The 7,868-nt window shown below is 30.0% G+C and overlaps 1 long non-coding RNA gene across 1 annotated transcript in view; it reads left to right on the top strand.

Moving 5' to 3' along the window:
* The window catches only part of LOC119835908, a 13,892-nt gene extending 7,857 nt beyond the window's left edge, over positions 1-6,035 (top strand). Inside the window, exons 4-9 of the long non-coding RNA XR_005288072.1 lie at positions 1,041-1,110; positions 4,588-4,645; positions 4,756-4,860; positions 4,938-5,241; positions 5,713-5,763; positions 5,995-6,035. This is a non-coding gene — a long non-coding RNA (uncharacterized LOC119835908). The remainder of the gene's footprint in view (positions 1-1,040; positions 1,111-4,587; positions 4,646-4,755; positions 4,861-4,937; positions 5,242-5,712; positions 5,764-5,994) is intronic.
* Positions 6,036-7,868: the final 1,833 nt, after the last annotated feature.

Raw genomic sequence — 7,868 nt, forward strand, 5'->3', positions numbered from 1 at the left:
AAGTAATAAATGTTATTTGCAGTTAACAATTTTCTTTTTTCTTTATTACAATATTTATGGCAAGACTAGGTATACGCTTTTAGATGTATAATGAGCACAAAACTAACGTAGATATTGTCTTCACAACAATGCACGTGGCTTTAAGATGATTTATTTTTTTAATTTTCATCATATTTAACGACGATTTAAAAAAACAATTTTCATGTGTTTGTCACAGAAATACAATATCATGTATTTCTTAACCACTTTATTCATTATTTAATAAAAATAATAAAATTTGTATAGAAATTGCGAGAATTATTGTGCGTACGAAACGCCGCACGCAGCTCGCAGCTTGACGTACATTGGCACTGCCAGGCCGGGAAATGTAAAAACAGATTTTTCTCGAATAATCTGTTTTAGACATGTTGATACCAAACATTTTATTGATAACTCAACCATGAATAATGAATATCAATAACGCAACTCTAAATAACAAGACTCCTTCCTACCTATTAAAAAGACGTTAAAAGCGTCCGAGTGACGTTATATAAGTGATAAATTGAAATTAACTAATTTCGTTTAAGCTTTTCAGACATTTTTAAATATATCTTAGTTGTTTATTGCACGCCAATATGTTGCATAATATGGGTTTTTGATGTGCTTTCAAATTTATTATGGGATGTTTTTTCCAATCCTTGGTTAAAACTTAGTGTAAAATAATAGAAATAAAAAATGTATACTGAAAATATTTCAAAGGTTGTTTTAAGCGAGGACTAAAAAACAGACCTGTATTTAAATATTAGAGTGATGGTTTTAATTCTGTTGTCATATACTAATCGTAGGATTATTTATAGCATCCTAACAAACAAAATGGTGCGACGTAGCCCGATATAATTCAGTTTAGTGTATGGAGGCAGAATATAAGAACCTAAACAATTAACTATTTAACGATAAGACTAGTTCTTTTGTTATAGTTAATTGTGATATGTTTAGATGAATCAAAAAACTTAAATTATCTGTTTATGAAGTTATAACGTAAATAATATATTTTTTCTTAGGAAAAGATCAACACAAGTAATCGGTCCATCAAAAAAAATCAGGCTGTGGGCCCTCTCATTGAACGGATAAGTACAGATACTGGTTTATTTTTTAATGTTGTTCAAATCATATGCATTAATTTTGTCTATTATTAATCATTATACATAATATTATGTATCATTATCGCAAAATTTATTTCATCATCAGACTATTAATATTTACGTCTCACGATTTATATTTGATAAAAACAACGTAAATAAAATATCACTACAGGAGGTAATATATACTTATATAATTATTTTCAACAAAAAGAAATGCCGCCTTTATAATGTCAGAAGTGGAAAAAGTTTATTTGGACCACACGGAAGGCGCCACTTTTCAAATATAAAGAGAATCATCAAAATCGGATCACCCAGTGACTAGGTATGGAGTAACATACCGTTAAAAATGGTAAAAAATATTACCAGGCGATAAACGAAACGCTCGCGAGAGGCGTGCGCGCAGTCTTATTCGTCATCAAATGACGCATTCTTTTTTTATAAATAATTCTGTTATTAAGATTAAAGGTATAAACAAAAGACATAGAAAATTCATTTAATAAAATTAAGCATTGAAACTTTAAGGTCTGTCTCCCCTGGTGGATTTGCACTGCTTAAATCCGAATATTAATACGCTGATAATGAAATAAATCATCATCTCATCCGGTATAATATTGGGTTTATTTGCCATTGACAATTTGACAATTGGATTATCGGTTCTATCGATTTATTACATTATTTAATCATTTTTTTTAACAAAATATACACCTTACAAGCATCTCAATTCCCATCGAAACTATAATCCATTATAATACATAAGTTTTCAATATCTGTTTCTTATTGAAACAGAGAAATTTTATAATATTTATAAAAGTACTAAAGTTTATAAAATAAAACATATTTTCTGTTTGAAAATGAATTCTTATAAATTGCTAGATGACTCGGCAAACACCATTGTGCCTTATTATCATTAAGGGGTATGAATATGAGATTGGTTGGTCAATTCAGACCAGACCTACCCTATATACACAAAAAACTTCATGAAAATCGGCACAGCCGTTTCGAATGAGTATGCCAACAAACATTTTACATATATAAGTTTAGATATAAAACTGCAATGCGAATGTATTTTGATCAATGCGAATGTATTTTGTTCAATGCGAATGTATTAATTGTTATTCTGTCTATTAACATGTTACGGAATTTGTCGTTTTGAATAATAATATAATATACTAGCGGCCCGCCCCGGCCCGCCCGTTGTACATATATAGCCCATAGCCTTCCTCAATAAATGGGCTATCTAACACTGAAAGAATTTTTCAAATCGAACCAGTAGTTCCTGAGATTAGTGCGTTAAAACAAACAAACTCTTCTGCTTTATAATATTAGAGTAGATAATAATATCGTTATCATATCCTTGTTTCCAATATTCTTTTAATTTGTAAAACTTGAACATAAATAAGTAAATCTATTACAATTTATTCCAGTAAAACGTTAATAAACGTTATGTTTTATACGAGAAATTATATTAACATATCAGTAATTTCAGATTATCAACTGTATTTGGTGACAAATTTGTGAATAATTTATATAAGTGGAATTTAATTTAGGCCATCTACAACACCAATTATCTAAGCACAATATTGTACGTCAATTTTCAATCAACACGCACACAGGTGAAAGCAATGGTGTAGCTGTACTTATGTAACTATATAGGAATATAGAGCGATTGAATTTCATCAAAATTTGTTAATTTTGTTACGAAATTTTTCAAATGTATACAGCTTTAGTAATGAAGTATGCTGTTAATGTTTGTGGAATCGAATTTTTGCGAAACAAAATGGGCGATTTTTTTAGTGTCGTGTCGAAGTTCAAATCCAAATCACGTCCAATTGCAATTTCTATCAGAAAAACACTTAATCGGTCTTTATATAAAATCTTATTAGAAAATTTAAACTAAGGCAAAAAAGACTAACAAACAAAAAATACCATATACAAAGCAAATTTTACAGTGCGGAAGCCATCTGAAACAATTTCATTAATTTTACGAAACTGGCAGGCAAATTTCTATTGCCTTGCGTAGAGAAACGCGTGCTACCAATGACCTTAGTTCAAGTCGACTGCCCTGTCACGGTTCAAGAGAACAGATATCTTCATAGTCATCATTAACACCCCGTTATGCTAGACAGATTGGCAATACCTAATTTTTTATGTTAAGTCAAAGCGGCAATTTCCGTTTTTTTATTGGAACAAGGGTAGATAATTTCTGTCAAAGCAAAATAAAACTACACTTTAAACACACATAAAACACTTTTTTATAATATGCACAATTCAATTACACCTACATCTTTTTTATTATTACACGCTTTTTATTAGCTTCACCTGTATGTTTGTTTGTAACCGACTTCTTTGGGCGCGATTTTGACCCACTTTAAACGGCCAGATTACGTTCAAACTTTGTAGATTTATTACTTACACTACACTAATTTGATAAATTTATTCCATTTTTCAATTTGCAAAATATGATAAAAGCGTGTTTTTTAGTTTTTTTTAACTATTATAATATATTATTAGCTATCAGTTTCTCAATTTTTTACAGTTCTTGCCCATTTATATCAGTTTTGTTCTAGACAGAACTTTCCCTATTAGAAATATGTAAAAGTGAGCAGCACTTCTCGACTCTTGCACATTTCGATATTGACGATTCATATTTATTTAATTAGATTACATGTTTTACTCATTTTCCCATGCTATGAAATAACACAGTCTTTAATTAATTTGATGGTGAGACTCTATAGTCAAAAACCGATATTTTCATGTAGCTTTATAAATTTAATATATCAAAATTTATCTTGCTTTGACTCTTATATAACGGATAAAAAAAAAAAATTGACAATGTTAAATACGTTTATTTCTTTATCTTTAAAATTTTCAATGTTTTTATCTACTCTTGTTTTATATGACTATTTGATTATGAATATGTGACCCCAAATACGAATATTCTGATATTAAAGTTTTAAGATCATAATATCTCCCTAATTGAAAAAAATATTAATCTATGACCCTTATGATTGATTTGACCCTGATTTCTCAAATGAATAACTTTTGTGTAAATCACACATGAGTAAAAAATTTTTTATTCAATAAAATTTTAATTATGGTACGTTTGAGATTTCAGTTTTAGTTGATAAGTATGCTGGCGAATTGTATTTTATTGTTTTCCTTGCAATTATTATTGTGGATTATTGTTGTATCAAAAAGTCTGTACTTGTACCAATATATTTATATGGCATGCCAAATATGCGTGTGTTGCAGCAAAGGGTACAGTTACCCAGTGCCAGAAGCTGTTGAAAATAAGGTGCAAGGATCCAGAATTTTTGAAAACCAATGGGGTAAAATTTGAGATCTTGTAAGTCACAACAAAGTATTCAACTCAACATATACACCATTTTGCATGTTTTAGTTAGTGGCTTGCTTAAACGTAATGAATGTACATGCTCTTACATCTCACATACTCTTTTATATACAGATACCAATTAAAATCTTCACAATGAAGAAGCAAGTCCTGAAAGTCATCCAGAACATAAGTAAGAAATTTAATATTTAAGAAAAAATAACATATTAGTGATTTTAATATACTAATATCATAGGACACTGAAAAAAAGACTATAAATTAAACATGTTCAACAATTTTTAGAGAAAAAGGTGACGTGGAAGATCACCCTTGCGACGTACACGCACAATAAATTCAGTCGTAAAGGCAAAGGATTTTCCAAGCATTTACCAGAAAAGAAAAATCCTCGTAAGTCTAAATCTTCATTTATTTGTATTTTGTATATAACAAGGCATAAAACTGTTATATTTTTCATTATATTGCAGACAACTATACAAAGATGGATTAAGCTTTAACGAACTGTACAGGTGCACAAGAAACAATAAAATATAAGCTTTAAACAACACCTCATTTCTATCTACATTTGATCTCTACTTCTTCTTCACGTTTCTAAAAAAGTATACGGCTCTTGTATACTTAAGGGATCATTTTCATCATAGAGAATCCTGGTTTCTTTGTATGAAAGACGGCAAAATATTAGAAAAATACTTGGTGTTGGTAAATACTGAAGACATAGATCGAACAGGCTCTCACTAAATGTGGATGGTCAATACTCGAGTTGAAATACAGGTAATTAGAACAGTATAACACCTATTTAATATACCTAGTATAGTAAGAAAAGTCACTAATTTTGTTTTTTGTAACGTGAAAAATTAAGTGCCTAATATAATTGCATATATATGCAAATATGAAAATATTTTCATGAGAATGTAATTTGCTATTAATTACAGCAAGAGTATTTAAAGGAATAAGTTTGAAACATTAATTTGATTAGTTTCATCGATAAATAATTACTTTTTTAACATTGTGTTGTTAATTTGTTGCATACAATATTTAATTATTTCTTTAAAAATTAGAGGACTTGATGACTTAGTGACTTTTCTTGAAATAGATACGAAAATGTACGCTTAGAACGGCGAATGTTAAAATTAAATTGTTTAATGCGTATTCCTGGCTATTGTATATTATAAAGGCGAAGGACGATTTATGTGCTAACAATGTAAACACATTTAATCATTTATCATTTAGAAATTCTTATAGCTAAACTGTGCATCACCAGACTCCAATCGGTGTCCGATGTCAAGGACCATGGTACGTTACTTAAATAATATGTAATTCTTTTAAAGTCATATGTCCTAGTGTATTTCGAAAAAGCATAAGGACTGATCAATTCTAAAATTCTGCTTAGTGTTGGTCTTGTCGATATACAAATGTAATGTATTGGAATAAGTACAATGAATATTGGTCATTTTGGTCATTTATTTGAATAAGTTTCTATTTATTAACTAATACTTCTGATATTAACGTGTGCTTTCTACACAGGTACTAATTACGACTACAAAATGATTCACTTCTATACGAAGGTAAGTGCAAGATATTTCAATTGCAAATTTGTGAATACTATTAAATCCTATTCTACTAATATTATAAATGCGAAAGTTTGTAAGGATGTGTGTGTGTGTAAAAAGTACTGAACCGATTGCAATAAAATTTGGTACGTAGACAGCTGGACAACTGGAATAGCATATAGGCAACTTTTTATCCCGATATTCCTACAGGATACAGACTTACGCGGGGGAAACCACGGGGCGCAGTTATATTTAAATCAATAAGACATTGACGATAGAATACACAATTGTATATTCTATTTGTAATTACAGACATAATACAAATGTAATAAACTAAAATACTAATGGATTTTGGAAAATTTCACCTTGGTAATCATCACTGAGTAACATGGCTAATATGTATATATTGGCCACGTTACTAAAAGTTAAATTTCTAAAACAAAAGTAATTATTGCGCGTGCGCTGCCAAAACTAAATTAAAGATAAATAAACTACAATTCATATTTAACTTACAGATAGTTTTTATTAGAAATTGTATGATGAGTAGATTAGTCACAAAAACGCCTGCCACTTAATTATTATTGTCAAGAAATACAGCTTTTGTTTAAATTTTTAAATTCAAATATGTTTGGTATCTTACAGTGATGACATCCGTATCAGGATTTTAATCCTTACGTCAAGATTTAAACAAACTTTTCTGCATTTGTATAATCCCTAATGGAAATGAGATTCAGGACCAAGGGTAGGATATACGTAGTTATATCCTTAAAAAAACCCTATCCCATCCCATGGTATCGGTAACTACGCTAGTGAATCCGTGGTAACGAGTATAAATATTTACGAAGTAAAGGTTAGTCTCTACAAATCCCAATTTACAATACTTCGATTGATAATGTAATGGGTGAAGGCGCGCGAGGGCAAGAACTTCGTTAAAAATAAAATTCAATTTCAAAGTAACAAATGCCAGGGCAAGTAATATAAGCTCACTATACCTGTGATATTTTATCGAACAAAAATCTTATATAAACCTTTCAATGAAATATTTCTCTTATAATTATTAGATTACACCTTAAGTGGAATGGTTACAAAAGTGAGAGTGTTTGTCATAAGATGAATTCAGAACACACTAGCATGTCGTTTTGTTTCCGTAGAGATTGCATCGCGTGAACACTTTACTACAGATGTTAATGCTTTTATGATTATCTACAAATGCTTCATTCGCACACAAAGGAAATTAATTTTTATACATCATGTTGACGGCTGTCTTCTCAGCGGTACTTAGCATAATGTTCTCTTTCTTACTCGGCTATTGTAAAGTTGTATTCTTTTTGCTCGTACTACCGTCTGCGTAGATGCTTTCAATAACAATTGTTTTTAATATCGAATGTTCTCGAACGAGGGATGTCACATTTCTACAGATTCGTCTAAACAATCGCTTTCTCTTTATTTGATCATACTTTGTATTATTTTTCAATTAATCTAGGTAAAAATTTTAATAATGTATGAGTTTTCTTTACGATAGTTATTTGATATGAACCCATATCAAATATCAAATCTGCACTAATGAACGAAAATTTGAATGAATAGTGTCAACGTTTCGCCAAATTTCCGACAATGAACCTATTATTCGAGTATTTAGATTGTCTTTTGAACGGCATTTTTGGTTTAAATGAAGAATTGATCGGACGTTTCCGATACGGAATTTTGAGTTTTTTGCATTCATTATAAGATAGATTTTCGTGTATTTCTATTGTTTAGCGCAGATAAGACTGTCGACGAGAAGCACTCTCGCGAAACGCGAGCACGTTGCAATATAAAAGGAAGTAATGTTAAAATTTCTTTATCACA

The sequence above is a fragment of the Zerene cesonia genome, chromosome Z, assembly GCF_012273895.1.
Source record: "Zerene cesonia ecotype Mississippi chromosome Z, Zerene_cesonia_1.1, whole genome shotgun sequence".
Classification (NCBI taxonomy): domain Eukaryota; kingdom Metazoa; phylum Arthropoda; class Insecta; order Lepidoptera; family Pieridae; genus Zerene; species Zerene cesonia.